Below are 15,563 nucleotides of genomic sequence, written 5' to 3'. Positions count from 1 at the left end.
ATGGCTCAGAGCCTGGAGCCTGTTTCCGATTCTGTGTCTCCCTCTCTCTCTGCCCCTCCCCCGTTCATGCTCTGTCTCTCTCTCTGTCCCAAAAATAAATAAAAAACGTTGAAAAAAAATTTAATAAAAAATAAAACTGGGATGTCTGCGTTTTTAATTATTGAGTTGTGTAAATTCTTTATATGTTCTGTATACAAGTCCCTTTATCAGACATATGATTTTCAAATATTTTTTTTTCATTCTGTGGGTCATATTTTCACTCTCTCGCTGGTATCATTTCAAAAGTTTTTAATTTTGATGTAGTTTACTTTTATTTATTTTTTGTTATTGTTGCTTGTGTGTTTGGGTGTCATCTAAGAAACCATTGTCTAACTCAAGGATGTAAAGATTTACTCTTATGTTTTCATCTAAGAGTTTTATAGTTTTAGCCCTTTCCTTTAGATCTATGATCCATTTTGAATTAATTTTTGTTAAGTGGTGTGAGATAGTTGTTCAGCTTCATCCTTTTGCATCTGGATATCCAGTTGTCCCACATGCTTTTTTTTTTTAATTAGTATTTACCTACTATACCTTCCTGTTCCTTTACTTTTACATATCATCATAACTTTGTAATTTAGATGTTTGCTATGTGAGATTCAACAGTAATCCCCATTTCACAGATTTGATGAAGTGTTTCAAGTTTGAATGACAGACCCATGCATAGAGGCAGGAAATAGGCACAATAGATAGGATAGGTGTTCTGATTTCTCACCTCAACCCGGAAGCTATTTTCTGACTTCTGAACCATTTAAAATTTTTTAAAATGTTTATTTATTATTGAGAGACAGAGAGACACAGAGCGTGAGCAGGGGAGGGGTAGAGAGAGGGGAGACACAGAATCTGAAGTAGGCTCCAGGCTCTGAGCTGTCAACACAGAGCTCGACAAGGGGCTTGAATTCATCAACTGTGAGATCATGACCTGAGCAGAGACGGTTGCCCAACCAACTGAGCCACCCAGGCACCCCTCTGAGCCATCTAAATAAGTCCATCTCACTCACATTGAATTCTAAATATTCACAACAGCTCATCCCCTGGTGTGGTCAGGAAGGAATTACTAACCTTATTCCTGTTTAATGGAAACTTTCAAAATGATGGTATACTTCAGTTTTTTCATTTTGGAGGTCAAGGCCATTGGGAAGATCCAACAGGGCTCTAAAAAAGTCACAAGGACAGTTAAGATCCTCCCACACTGCAATAGTTCTACTACTTTAGTTTTTTCCTATCTTTTTTCTTTATTTATTATCCAAATGACTTTTATTTGCATAACTGCTTTTTGTCCCACTCAGCTCATTAGTCTCTTCACTCAGTGAAAGACTTTGTTATGGTACTTCTTTACTGAGCACTAAGAAAATTTGATGTTAATGTACATGGAAAGGGTTGATAAGCAAACATGATGGAGTATAGAATCAAGAGGCTTTGGAAGTCAATTGTCTTAACTTAGGGGTTCTTAACCTTGGTGCTATTGACATTTTGGACTAGATAAATCTTGATTGTGGGGGCTGTCCTGTGCATTGTAGGAGGCTTAGCTGCATCCCTGGCCTCTCCCCACTAGGTTCTGGCAACCAAAAATGTCTCCAGACACTGCCAATGTCTCCTAGAGGGCAAAATTACTCACAGCCAAGAATTACTGATTTAACCATATAATCTCTTTTGCACATCCTTTCCATAACCTCTAATGTAGCAGTTAAGTGGTTAAATGTTTAAAAATTTCCAAATGTTCTGCATCTTTTGTATTGTATTAGGGTCTCTGAAAATCTATGTCTTAACCGACAGGCAGCTATTTCAAAAGTGGAAGAGTGGGCTAATACTTGGTTTGACGTGTCACAATATTATTAGCCCCATATGTACGAACTATGATTTTCAAACAATGTGTTTGAAAAGTGAGGGAACCACCCTGGAATACAGTATGGAGGTTCCTCAAAAAGTTAAATATAGAACTACCTTATGACTCAGCTATTGCACTACTAGGTATTTACCCAAAGGATACAAAAATATTGATTCTGGGGCACCTGGGTGGCTCAGTTAGTTGGGCGTCCAACTTGAGCTCAGGTCATGATCTCACGGTCTGTGAGTTTGAGCCCCGCGTCGGGCTCTGTGCCAATAGCTCAGAGCCTGGAGCCTGCTTAGATTCTGTGCCTCCCTCTCTCTCTGCCCCTTGCCTGCTCCCACACTGTCTCTCTCTCAAAAATAAATAGACATTAAAAAATTTTTAAAAAATACTGATTCTAAGGGGCACATGCACCCGATATTTATAGCAGTGCCATCAACAATTGCCAAATTATGGAAAGAGCCTAAATGTCCATCAACTGATGAATAAAGAAGATGTGGTAAATACATATAATATTACTCAGCCATCAAAAAGAGTGAAATCTTGCCATTTGCAATGACATAGATGGAGCTAGAGTGTATTATGCTAAGTGAAATAAATCAGAGGAAGACAAATACCATATGATTTCACTCATGTAGATTTTAAGAAACAAAACAGTTGGACATAGGGGGAGGAAGAAAAAAAGAGGGGGAGGCAAAGTATAAAAGACTATTAACTACAGAGAACAAACTGAAGATTGCTGAATGGGAGGTGCATGGGGGATGGGCTAAATGGGTGATAGGAGGGCACTTGTCATGAGCATTGGGTGTTATAGGTAGGTGATGAATCACTTAAATTCTACTCTGGAAACTAACATTACACTATATGTTAACTAACTAGAATTTAAACAGAAACTTGAAACAAAAGAATACTGAGGGAAAAAACAGCATCTGTCAAAAGTGGTGCCATGATAGCTTCTGATTTCTGAGGCCATGAGACACAAAGTCCAACTGGAAAGTTCTATCATGAGCATAAATTCTCTAGAACTCTTTCAATATTTGAAGGCTGTATAATTTGGGTAACTTGCCCTGTAAAATTAAAAGACAGTAGATCTACACTTGGCTTATGTAAATATGAATTTTTATAGATTATGTTTTCAGGTAGTTGGCGAGACTAAATATGTCTAGAAAAAGACCTCAGTTATATGTCCAGCACAAATTTTTGGCTGAGAACTCCTAGTGCTCTTGGATCAAATTGGATTTTTTTTTTTATTCCAGTTTAGTTAACAGTGTTAGTTTCAGGTGTACACTATGGTGATCCTCAAATCAGAAGAAACTTGCTGAGTCCTTTGTAAAATTCTTCATTATGTTTATTTGGAATTAAGCAGGCATCATTTGGAATATGCAAACATTGAACAACTGAGTGAAACCTATATTCACAAAAATACACAACTATATTTCATGCTGGTAATTAAAAAGTTTAGAAAAAACCAGTCGATAAAGCAACATGCAGATTTATTCTTCAAAGCTATGCACATACATTACAATCAATAGTCCTGTTTTTGGCATTGGGACATCTCACTCAATATCAAGTACCTGATTAGGGTTACCTGTCATCTTTTGTCACAGAGGATTTTTTTTTTTTTGCTTTGTTTCCAATTTCCTGATTTATAATGATACTAAATTATTTTTAGCATCTTTGCATGTATAGTGAAGGAAAAGATCACTAGAAAATGCTTTCCGGGTTCCACTTAAAGTTAAAGCAAAAAGTATGGAGAAGGACGCCTGGGTGGCTCAGTTAGTTAAGCATCCAAATTTGGCTCAGGTCATGATCTCATTGTTCATGAGTTGGAGCCCCACATCTGGCTCTCGCTGTCAGCACAGAGCCTGCTTCAGATTCCACTTTGGCTCCTCTGTCCCCCTTCTCTCTACTCCTCCTCTGCTCGTTCTCTCTCTCTCTTTCAAAATAAATAATCCAAAAAAAAAAAAAGTATGGAGAAAAAGTCTGTGTTCCCAGTTACGACACAAGATGAAAAGTTAACATAGCTTCCTTAAAATATCAAATTCAAGATTTAATTTCATTATGGCTGGGGACAATAACTAAAATCAATGTCACTCTGTTCTGATGTACAGAGGCTCAGCAAAGCAATTTTGAACCTTTCTATTTCGTGTGGCATCTTTCAACTTGCTTGACTTTCAGGAGTCCCAGTGCTCTCTCTCACTGTTGGGCCTCTGCGGCGGGGGCGGGGACGGCGGTGGGGGTAGTGGTAAACTCCCTCTGGAATCCAGGTGGCTCGCTTTAGTCTCCCGCTCACCCAGTTAACCAGGGGCCAGCTTTGCCCGCGGCGGGGTGGTGACTGATGGTCCCGGGCTCTCACCCCACGCGAGCTTCCCTGTGAGCCCCCCACAGCAACCTCAGACCCCTACGCGTTCAGCGGTCCCTCGAGCCATCCCCTGCAGTGCTGGGAAGGCGTTCACCAATCCCAAACCCTTCCCTTGGCCGGCTCCCGCAGTCTGGGCACCTCCCGGGAGGGGAGCTGTCCCGCGCGCGCCTTTCCCTGCGGGCGCGAGAACTCGGGCGCCGGGTGCCCGGCGGCGGCCGACAGTCCAGGGCGAAACCGGGCGGGGCGGCGGCGCGGGTCCGAGCGCCCGAGGCGCCGGCGGAGCACGTGACCACGCCGCGCGGGGCCGGGCGCGCAGTGCCGCGCGGTGGCGGCGGCGGGGAGAGCAATGGAGGCCGCGGCCGCCTGAGGGGCGGGTGCGCTGCTGGTGCTGCTGCGGAGGCTGCCCGTGCTGCGGGGCGGCCGCTGGCTGGGTCGCGTCCGCCGCCCGCGCGGAACCGCCGGTCGCCGTCCAATCGCTCTGCCAGCCACGGAGCCAGGCGGGGACTCAGGTGAGCGCCCTGTCGGCCCGCGGCCAGAGCCAGACAATGGGGGCAGCGGGCGGGCTTCTCCCCCTGCACTCGCGACCCCCCGGGCTGCACCCCCGCGACGCCCCGGGATTCCCGACCTTGCCCTTGCCCTGGGGGCGTGGGCTCGGTGTGGCCGGCCGGTGGAATTTGGGGCGGTGTCCCCGCGTGTACGATGCGGACCCTCCCCGAGGAACCGGCGCAGGGTGTGCGCCGCTTTGGATCTCACGCGAGGGAACCTGCGGACGGGCTGCGCCCCGGGAACTTGCCGAGAGCGTGGGACCTTCTAATTCCCTCTCTCCTTCCCGCGCCGCGGCATCCTATCCCGGGGTCCCGGGGTCCCGGGGTCCCAGGGTCGGGTCCCAGCTGCGAAGGGGGTACAGCGAGACCTCGCCGTCTGCGATCTCGGACGCTGACCGTGCTCAGCCCTCTCCCCACGCCGGAGCTGCATTGCTTTGTTTAACCTCTGCCAAGCCATTTCGCACAAACTCTTGTTGCCCCAATTCTGATGAGCCACCAGTTTGATGGCTGAGGCAAGACAAAGGTTCTCCCTGTTTACCAAGGGCTGGAGCCGGGAGACTGCACAGTGCCAGTGGTGTAAAATGTGTTTTCCTTATCTTCTCCCAGGCGTTATTGAGATGGTTTTCCTGGTCCTGTAACCGTCATTTCTTGCAGAGCTCTGTAGTGGTGAGATTGGACCTCCTAACCCTACGGATACGGTAAGTGGGGTATGGGTTTTATTCATGGTTATCAGTAAACAGAAAGGCAAACGTTTACGTTTTATGTTTGTTGTTCTCAGAAAAGAGGCATCGTAATATTGTCTGAATTCTGGATTTTCAGAGAGAATGTGTATATAAAGACACATTGGCTCAGGTGGAGGAGGGTGGGGGGGGGGAACCTAGTAACTAGGACCATGTGTTGTGAAATTTTAATATGGTTTTACGAATAATGGCCCAGAAACTGATGTGGTGTAGGTGAGGGAGTGTGAGTATGTTGGGGGTGGTGGTGATGAAGAGGGAGTGGTTAGAATACAAAGAATAAGGCAATTTTAGTAAACGGGTCTTAGTAAATACTGTGTAGCAAATTTCAGTTCATTAAGTTGTCAGTAAATTGGTGTTCACCTGTAAAAATTACCTATCCTAGTTGTTAAATTGTGTATAAAATGGCTAACAATTATTTGGTATTGTATGTGACTTTGAAATCTGAATACAACAATTTTGAGTAATTTTAAAATGTCAACAAAGGAAACACACCTACACTATTGCTTCCTTTATTCTATGAGGAAACTGAATCCTGGTTCAATATATTCAACAGAAAATTGTAGAAGAAATTTCAAAGCCACAGTTTTTAAAGAAACATTTTGAAAAATGCATCTTCTGTAGGTGATATGTTTGCACTATAGATTACTTCAACTCTGAAATGTGAAGGAAAGAAAAATCATGCTACTAGATTGCCCCTTTCCCGTATTAAAATGTATTTTCTTCAAAAGCTTATTTTTATGGTCACTTCTGACATCGAGAAACTTTCACTCTAAAGACCGTACTTAGCACTGAATTTGGAGTCAGTAAATAGTAATACTGACTTGACATACTTAGGCAGTTGGTGCAGGAAACAAAAGCTACCACATAATTCTTTCTAAACTATCAAGCACTATAATAACTATAAGCCATTATTATTGCTAGATGAAGAAATTGTATTTTACAAAAATTAATTGAAATTAATGTGAAATTCTCCAGTGCAAGGGACGGTTTATAGTCTTTGTTTGTAGTCCACATTTCGAATTTGGCATAGAGTAGGTGTTCAATAAATAGTTATGGAAAGAGGGGTGCCTGTGTGGCTCAGTTGGTTAAACAGCCAGCTCTTGGTTTCACCTCAGGTCATGATCTCACAGTTCGTGGGTTCGAGCCGCAGGTTGGGCTCCACGCTGAAGATGCGGAACCTGCTTGGGATTCTCTCTCTCCCTCTCTCTGTGCCCATTCCCTGCTCGTGCTGTCTCTGTCTCTCAATAAATAAATAGTTATGGAAAGAATGAATCGATGAAAAATAAAATACAAATGGATAAAATATGTATACAGATTGAATTAGTTCTTTTAGTTTAATGAACAGTTACTGAAGGCTTGCTTTGTGTCAAAACTGTGCAGAATGTTTCCACATACAGTTTATAAAAGCCTGGTGACCTTCCTTTTTTGATCATATTTGATGTATGTTTCCATGAAGAATGAGGCCCCTTGGGTGGTATCAGTGATCATCTCAGATAACTGAGTAGCACAATAGAGTATTTCACTTGTTGTATGTACATATACTTTCTCACAGTGGCCTATGGGGAGGCAGGCCAGATATTATCATTCCCGTTTTGTAGGTGAGGAAATCCAGACACAGCGAGATTAAATGACTTGCCAACTCCTTGCCACTGAAGCAGCAATGCCAGGGACAGAAGCTGGATCTCATGCCTAGTGTTTTCACCTCTGAGTCACACTGCCTTTTTCAGGATATACTCTACTCCAGAAAATCACTATCAAATTAGGCTTCATGAAAAAATCTACTTTTTGAATAACTTTTATATTAGGAAAACCTATGTTTTACAACCTAGTACTTACTGAAGGTTCTAGAGTCAGGTGACTAAATTTGAACCCTCGATTTACCAGTTAATAGCACTGCATCTTTGGCAAGTGACTTAAAGTCTCTAAGTCTCAGTTTCCTCATCTGTAGAATGGTGGAAGTAATAGTACCTACCTTATTGGGTTTTTGGAAGGATCGCATGAAATCATGTATGTGTTTAGCACAAGGTCTAGAACACATGAAGCATTCAGCGTCAACTAATTATTTTTATTTTCATTATTATAAAGCAGTGGATTTTAATGTTTTTTGTACAGTAAGAGGTGAATTTTATATTGCCATCTAGTATACAAACACATTACAAGTATGTTTAAAGGACGTCATGAATCAATGCTTAGACTTCTGATGTGCAATGCATTCTTATGTTTTTATTCTATCTTATTTAAAGATGCTAGTTAAGAACCACTAAATGATTTCAGATTCCATTAATGGGCTAGGACCTGCAGTTTGAAAAGCACTAACGTAATGGATGATCAGGTTAAATGAAAGAAAAATCTGCTAATGAATCTTTGTATTTTTCCTTTTAATAATTTACACCAGTTGGAATTTGAATATTAAATTACACTGAAAATAGATTCTTAAACATTTCTTAGTAATTGCATTTATTTATTGAGTATTTATTATGATTTAGGTACTGTGGTAAGCAGTCTATTTATATATGTTATCTAATTTAGTGCTCAGCCTGTAATTTGGCCTTGTGTTTCCATTTGATAATTGAGATTAAGACTCAGAGAGGTTTTATTAACTTGCCCAAGGTCATAAGGTTAGTAGAGATGAAGCAAGAATTCACACTGAGTTCTGTTTGACCCCAAAGTTCTCTGCTGCCTTGCCCCTCACACTCTGTTCTGATATGTCACAATGGTTTCTGTAGATACATCATTCCTTTTATGTAAATTTGAATGTCAGTATCGAGAATTTACCCCTTGTGGTACATCTTTTGTGGTTTCCTTTGAAAGGACCCACTTGAAGAAAATTTTCAACTTAGTCAAGTAAGAAAACATTGGATAGACTAGTAATTCATTTTGACTTTGTCTGCTCTTTGATGTAAATATTTGGGAATAGCTTCTCAGGTTTTTACGATAAAGTCAATTAATTGGTCAGTTTTATTGAGCACCCAAAGGTTTAATATGTCTTCAAAAGAGACATAAAATAGCTGTGTAACTATAAAAAGACTTCATTACGAATGAATGCCAGCTTTTGTTAAGGCACAGAATGAAGACTTAAGAGCTGCAAGAGTATTTTATAGTATATTGATTTGTCTCAAAATCACTGGGCAGTTAAAGTATTTATTTTGTAAAGTACTTGAAAGGAAGCACAACTAAATGCCCTATTAATTTTTTTTTTATTTTAGTTCTTTGCAAGTGCTTCTTAATTTTTAGCAGTATTTTATTTTATTTCTGGAAATTTCCTCTTTTAAAAATATTGTCAGAAAGAAAGAATGCCATAAGGGAATATGTTTTATAAGTAGTACTGAGAATTTACGAATAGATGATTTTAAATGACAATAGAAAAGCAGATTTCACTATTTCTTTCACATTTACATCTTACAGATTCAGACTCTTGTAGGGTCTGGTTTGCCTACTGCTGTTGACATGTGGGAGTGTCTTTTATAAATAAGATGACTACCAGGTACTTAAAGGTATATAAAATTATGTTCCTTTTGCATTTTAGTGTCTGTGTACATGGAGCTTTAAACTTTTAACTGTATGTTTAAATAGTTTATTTGTTGAATTGATGTTAGTCTATTCAGATCTGATAATTTTAAAATCAGAGTTTGTGTAGATCATGTTGATATATTAGACAGAGAACAGCAGTTTCATGGTTTATTTATGTGGTTTGAAAATCCATACATTTCTGTTCCTCAGTCTTCATTTTCTGTTAAGATGAGATAAAAGTGAATATATTATTTTATTTATTGTTCAGTATCAGATTTCATCCTTAGGTTAGCCCTCAAGAAATGGTTTTTCCCCTAATGAAATGTGTCCATATTTAGTAAGCTTATGTCTTATGTTTAATTTATTAAGTTATTCCTATTGTCTAACACTTGACCCTTCAGTGAATTGGTATAGTTTCTGTGAGCATCAAGAAACATTCCAGCTATTGAATGGTTGTTGTAATTCGATACTAAACTTGGTTACCATTATATTTTGCACTGTTCTATGTTTTTGTTTTTGTTTTTTTTTTAAGTATAATTGACATACAGTGTTATTAGTTTTAGGTGTACAACATTTTGATAGTACTATTATTCTTGATGTGAAAATCCTTGGAGATAAGAAGAGCAAAATCAACTTAGATGTTCATTTATACTAGTAGCTTTGAGGCAGATACATATGCATATATTAGATTTACATATATGTGTGATTTCCACAGATGTATGAGAAGTGCAGGATTATAGACTCTTAATCCATAAATTAAAAAATTCTGAAGTAACTTTGTGGAAATAAAACAAATGGAGAAAAAACCTTTAAGAGATGTTGAATGTCTTCTAGAGACATGTTATCAGAAACATTTAAGAAGCCAAATAGCCCAACCATATGTCATAGCTTTTATATTCTAGTAAGTTTGCATGTGGAAAGGTGATTCCATTTGAAATGTGACAATGAATATTTTCAGTCAGATTTAAAAATCTTCACCGGCTCTTCCAGATGTTTGTAGAATTTTTCAAAAGCCTACTATGAAGCTTAAGTGGAAATTTCGATAAACTTGCTTCTGAAACTGGTACTGTGTTAAATATTAAATGTTTAAGGAAAAGATACAGAAACAGCATCCCTGAAACACTTCAGGGAAATACTTAAATCAGAAGTAAGTACTGAGCTCGTTAGAGACAGGTTGTTAGAATTTAAGAGCAAGAAGCAGCTGCTAAGAGTTATTATTCTCAATAACAAGAAAGGAAGGACAATTTACTAAAAAGGTGTTGGGCTTTTACCAGGGAAGGTAAGAACAATCCACCCAGAAGTCCACTGGCCTCACCCCACTCACCTGGTGAGGGATTGGCTGGCACTAAGAGGGAAAGGGGAGCAGGCAAGGAGGGGATACAATAGAGAAATTTGGTTATTATTTAAATCTGAGATAAGTTGGATTCAATAAATAATCTGTGAAAATTCTTGTATATAGTTGTTAACCCATGGTTTCCTCACATAGGAGACATAGAAAGGAAAGGACATGCTCACTGATTTTGGGAGAGGAAACATCAGTACAACTGAACCTCCTTGATAAAGCCATGTGTGGTCTTAGGTGGGGGCCGCAGCTGATGTTCTCAGGGAAGCTCGTGACTGATCCAGCAGAGCTAGTAAGACACTGCTGCTGAACTCCAGACTACTTTAAAGGAAGCATGCAGGATTTTCTTCATTTTGCAAAGTACTTCATAAATTTAGAGTGACTTTTTCTCTACCAGAGTATTGTGACAGACGCCGCAGTGGACTTTGTTGGCACTATTTATGATGCAGCTGCCCAGGCACGTTTGTGAGGGGTTAACTATTTTCTAGAGATAATGAGGTCAGGGTCACAGGTTCAGTTCCTGGGAAGGCCAGTTAGCTTTGCTTTGTTCTCTGATCTCATATTGTAGTCTTAACCCAGACTGGCCATCTGGCGAAGGCAGATCATTGATCACAAAGGGACTAATAAGCAAGGCAGTGTGAGAGGAGCAGCGTGACTCTTTCTAGAACAGTGGATGTTGAGTAATTAGAGAAATAATTCCAAAAGCATGTGCAAATTGTGTTTCATAGCATTATCTTAATATGTGGAAGATAACATGGTTGTCAGTTATATTTCTTTTGTTGTTTCTGTTGAAGTCTCATTTTAACAGTTGTTTTTTCGTAGTTAGGATTTTCTAGAAGTCTCATTCATTAAGCAGTTGTACGCTGTCCTGAATGTGCTTAATCCCTCTGTAGGTTTGTAGGATGGTGGCTATGGTAACATGAACAGGTTAAGTCTGCAAGTAGTAGATCACACCACCTACTCAGTTGTTTACAGATCCAACTTCACTGAATTTAAAAACTTACAGTTTTTCTAAGTCTACTTTGATGTATACATCTCTTCTCCCCTTTGTTAAAATTACGTCCAGTATTGAGAGGAATTCAAAGATCATCTAGATTTGTGCTGTCTCATATGGTGCCACTGGTCCCATGTGGCTGTTGAGCCTTTGAAATGTGGCTTGTCCAAATTGAGATGCGGGGTAGGTTTCAAATACTTGGTATGAAAAATGAATGTAAAATACATCATTAATACTTTCAAAATGTTGATTATATGTTGAAGGAAAGTTTTAGCTATGTTAGATTGAATAAAACATTATTAAAATTAATTCTACCTGTTTCTTTTTGCTTTTTTAAATGTGCCTACTAGAAAATTAAAAAGTATATATCCAGTTCACATTTGTGGCTTGCATTCTACTGCTCAGCACTGTTCTAGACCAGCCCCTCATTTTACAGATGAGAAGGCTAAGGTTCAGAGGTTAAGTAACTGAGCTGAGTTCTTTCCGTTGTCTGTAATCTCTTCTTGCTAATAGGTTAGGTGCTCTGGAAGATGGAGCTCTTTGAACTGTTAGAGGACCATTTAGTGCTTGCAATTATCATTAAGTTGCAAGATCTGTTCTTGAGTCATTATATATTAGGTGTTAATGCCAATTTGTGTGCGATTGTATGCACGCGCATACATACATAGGAGGGAGAGTTTGTTTTGCTTATAATGTTGATTTTTAGACTCAGTTTTAGCTTCCTCTATAGGCCAGAGGCCTTATAGCTTTATTTACTTCTGAGAAAAACACATTAAGATATTAGACATTAACCATTGTAACTCAGATAAATAAGACGGTGCTCATTAAAAAGGCCTTTTAAAATGTACTTATTACAAAAATTTCAGATAGTGTTGAATAAACCTTGATGGGCAAAGCAGCAAGATTTTCAGGCTGTATACTTTTGGGGAGGAAAAGAGCTAAAATGAAGAGAGAGTGCTTACTTAGCCTGTGTTTTGAAGAAACAGCTATGAGGTGTTAGTTTTTCTCTTCTAACCCTGAAAGCTCCTGATGTTCCAGTTGAGGAAGAAGTAGCCAGAGTTGGCTGGTACAAAGCCATGGCCCCAGAATGTGGGTTTCTTGTCAGTTTTATGAACATATTTGTCTTTTTTTTTTTTTTCAAACTTAAAACAGCACTCATTTATTATCAGAGTTCTGTAAGTTAGATGTCTGAGCAGGCTCAATTGGATTTGCTGCTAGCGCCTCACAAAGCCAAAAATGATGATATTAGCCACTTTGGGCTCTTAGATGGAGAGTCTAGGGAATAATATACTTCCAAGCTCATTCACATTTCTGGTAGAATCTAGTTCTACTGGTTGTGGTACTGAGGTTCGTGTTTCTTTGTTGGCTGTCATTCAGGGCCTTTCTCAGCTTCTAGAGAGTCTTCATTATGTGCCTTCCCCACACCCACACATCTTCAAGTCACCAATGGTATGTTGAATCCTTATCATGCTTTGAATCTTCCTGACTTCCTCTTTTTTTTTAATTTAATTTAATTTCTTTTAAAATTTACATCCAAATTAGCATATAGTGCAATAATGATTTCAGGAGTAGATTCCTTAGTCCCCTTACCCATTTAGACCACCCCCGCTCCCACAACCCCTCCAATAACCCTCAGTTTGTTCTCCACATTTATGAGTCTCTTCTGTTTTGTCCCCCTCCCTGTTTTTATATTATTTTTGTTTCCCTTCCCTTACGTTCATCTGTTTTGTCTCTTAAAGTCCTCATAGGAGTGAAGTCATGATTTTTGTTCTTTCTCTGACTGACTAATTTCACTTAACATAATACCCTTCATTTCCATCCATGTAGTTGCAAATGACAAGATTTCACTCTTTTTGATTGCCGAGTAATACTCCATTGTATATATATACCACTTCTTCTTTATCCATTCATCCATCGATGGACATTTGGGCTCTTTCCATACTTTGGCTATTGTCGATAGTGCTGCTATAAACATGGGGGTGCATGTGTCCCTTTGAAACAGCACACCTGTATCCCGTGGATAAATGCCTAGTGGTGCAATTGCTGGGTCATAGGGTAGTTCTATTTTTAGTTTTTTGAGGAACCTCCATACTGTTTTCCAGAGTGGCTGCACCAACTTGCATTGCTACCAACAATGCAAAAGAGATCCTCTTTCTCCGCATCCTCGCCAACATCTATTGTTGCCTGAGTTGTTAATGTTAGCCATTCTGACAGGTGTGAGGTGAGCCATCATTGTGGTTTTGATTTGTATTTCTCTGATGATGAGTGATGTTGAGCATTTTTTCATGTGTCGGTTGGCTATTTGGATGTCTTCTTTGGAGAAGTGTCTATTCATGTCTTGCCCATTTCTTCACTGGATTATTTGTTTTTTGGGTGTTGAGTTTGATCAGTTCTTTGTAGATTTTTGATACTAACCCTTTATCTGATATATCATTTGCAAATATCTTCTCCCATTCTGTCAGCTGCCTTTTAGTTTTGCTGATTGTTTCCTTCGCTGTGCAGAAGCTTTTTATTTTGATGAGGTCCCAGTAGTTCATTTTTGCTTTTGTTTCCCTTGCCTCCGGACTCATGTTGAGTAAGAAATTGCTGCGGGCAAGATCAAAGAGGTTTTTGCCTGCTTTCTCCTCGAGGATTTTGATGCCTTCCTGTCTTACATTGAGGTCTTTCATCCATTTTGAGTTTATTTTTGTGTATGGTGTAAGAAAGTGGTCCAGGTTCATTCTTCTGCATGTCGCTGTCCAGTTTTCCCAGCACCACTTGCTGAAGAGACTGTCTTTATTCCATTGGATATTCTTTCCTGCTTTGTCAAAGATTAGTTGGCTATACATTTGTGGGTCCATTTCTGGGTTCTCTATTCTGTTCCATTGATCTGAGTGTCTGTTCGTGTGCCACTACCATACTGTCTTGACGATTACAGCTCTGTAGTATAGCTTGAAGTCTGGGATTGTGATGCCTCTTGCTTTGGTTTTCTTTTTCAAGATTGCTTTGGCTATTTGGGGTCTTTTCTGGTTCCATACAAATTTTAGGATTATTTGTTCTAGCTCTGTGAAGAATGCTGGTGTTATGTTGATAAGGATTGTGTTGAATATGTAGATTGCTTTGGGTAGTATTGGCATTTTAACAATATTTGTTTTTCCTACCCAGGAGCATGGAATCTTTTTCCATTTTTTTGTGTCTTCTTCAATTTCTTTCATAAGCTTTCTATAGTTTTCAGTGTATAGATTTTTCACCTCTTGGGTTAGATTTATTCCTAGGTATTTTATGTATTTTGTGCAACTGTAAATGGGTTTGATTCCTTGATTTCTCTTTCTGTTGATTCATTATTGGTGTATAGAAATGCAACCAATTTCTGTGTGTTGATTTTATATCCTGCAACTTTGCTGAATTCATGAATCAATTCTAGCAGTTTTTTGGTGGAATCTTTTGGGTTTTCCATATGGAGTATCATGTCATCTGCGAAGAGTGAAAGTTTGACCTCCTCCTGGCCGATTTGGATGCCTTTTATTTCTTTGTGTTGTCTGATTGCAGAGGCTAAGACTTCCAATACTATGTTGAATAACAGTGGCGAGAGTGGACATCCCTGTCTTGTTCCTGACTTTCGCGGGAAATCTCTCAGTTTTTCCCCATTGAGGATGATATTAGCGTTGGGTCATTTATATATGACTTTTATGATCTCGAGGTATGCTCCTTCTATCCCTACTTTCTTGAGCGTTTTTATCAAGAAAGTATTTTGTCAAATGCTTTCTCTGCATCTATTGAGAGAATCATATGGTTCTTGTCCTTTCTTTTATTGATGTGATGAATCAAACATACTGGTCTTTAATTGGCAATGATAAAAAAGAAGAAAACCTCAGGACCAAATTTGTTGTCTTTATTATTTCTAGTTAAGATTTTTGTTTCTTGATCAGCATGGGCAGCTCAAATTAACATCCTAAAGATGTTCACTTTATGCACCTTCAGGTCTAGTCTTTCTTTTTGGCCCACACAGTTCTAAGTCACTATCAGTTTGTTATCAGTGACCTAATGGCAACTAGTGAACAATGACTGTCAGGGAACCCCTGACATTTCAATTAATCTCATCATCCATACTAGCTAGTAGGGGTGGTGTGGAGGTTGAAAGAAGATACAGGTTTACTTCCAGAGGGTTGGCTTATAAAAATATTTCCCAATTACCATCTTTCTATGCATTTTGTCTGGTAAAAA

At 39.5% G+C, this 15,563-nt stretch overlaps 1 protein-coding gene across 3 annotated transcripts in view; it reads left to right on the top strand.

Annotated features, from left to right (window-relative positions):
• Positions 1–4,545: 4,545 nt before the first annotated feature.
• Positions 4,546–15,563, top strand: part of CRACD (capping protein inhibiting regulator of actin dynamics) — a 277,503-nt gene continuing 266,485 nt past the window's right edge. For all 3 annotated transcript variants that reach the window (XM_027057177.2, XM_053217326.1, XM_053217327.1), the window contains exons 1-2: positions 4,546–4,738; positions 5,381–5,472. The gene's annotated coding sequence lies outside the window, so the exon portion shown is untranslated. The remainder of the gene's footprint in view (positions 4,739–5,380; positions 5,473–15,563) is intronic.

The sequence above is a fragment of the Acinonyx jubatus genome, chromosome B1 (genome assembly GCF_027475565.1).
Source record: "Acinonyx jubatus isolate Ajub_Pintada_27869175 chromosome B1, VMU_Ajub_asm_v1.0, whole genome shotgun sequence".
Lineage (NCBI taxonomy): Eukaryota > Metazoa > Chordata > Mammalia > Carnivora > Felidae > Acinonyx > Acinonyx jubatus.
This window is presented reverse-complemented; position numbering and strand designations above follow the sequence as displayed.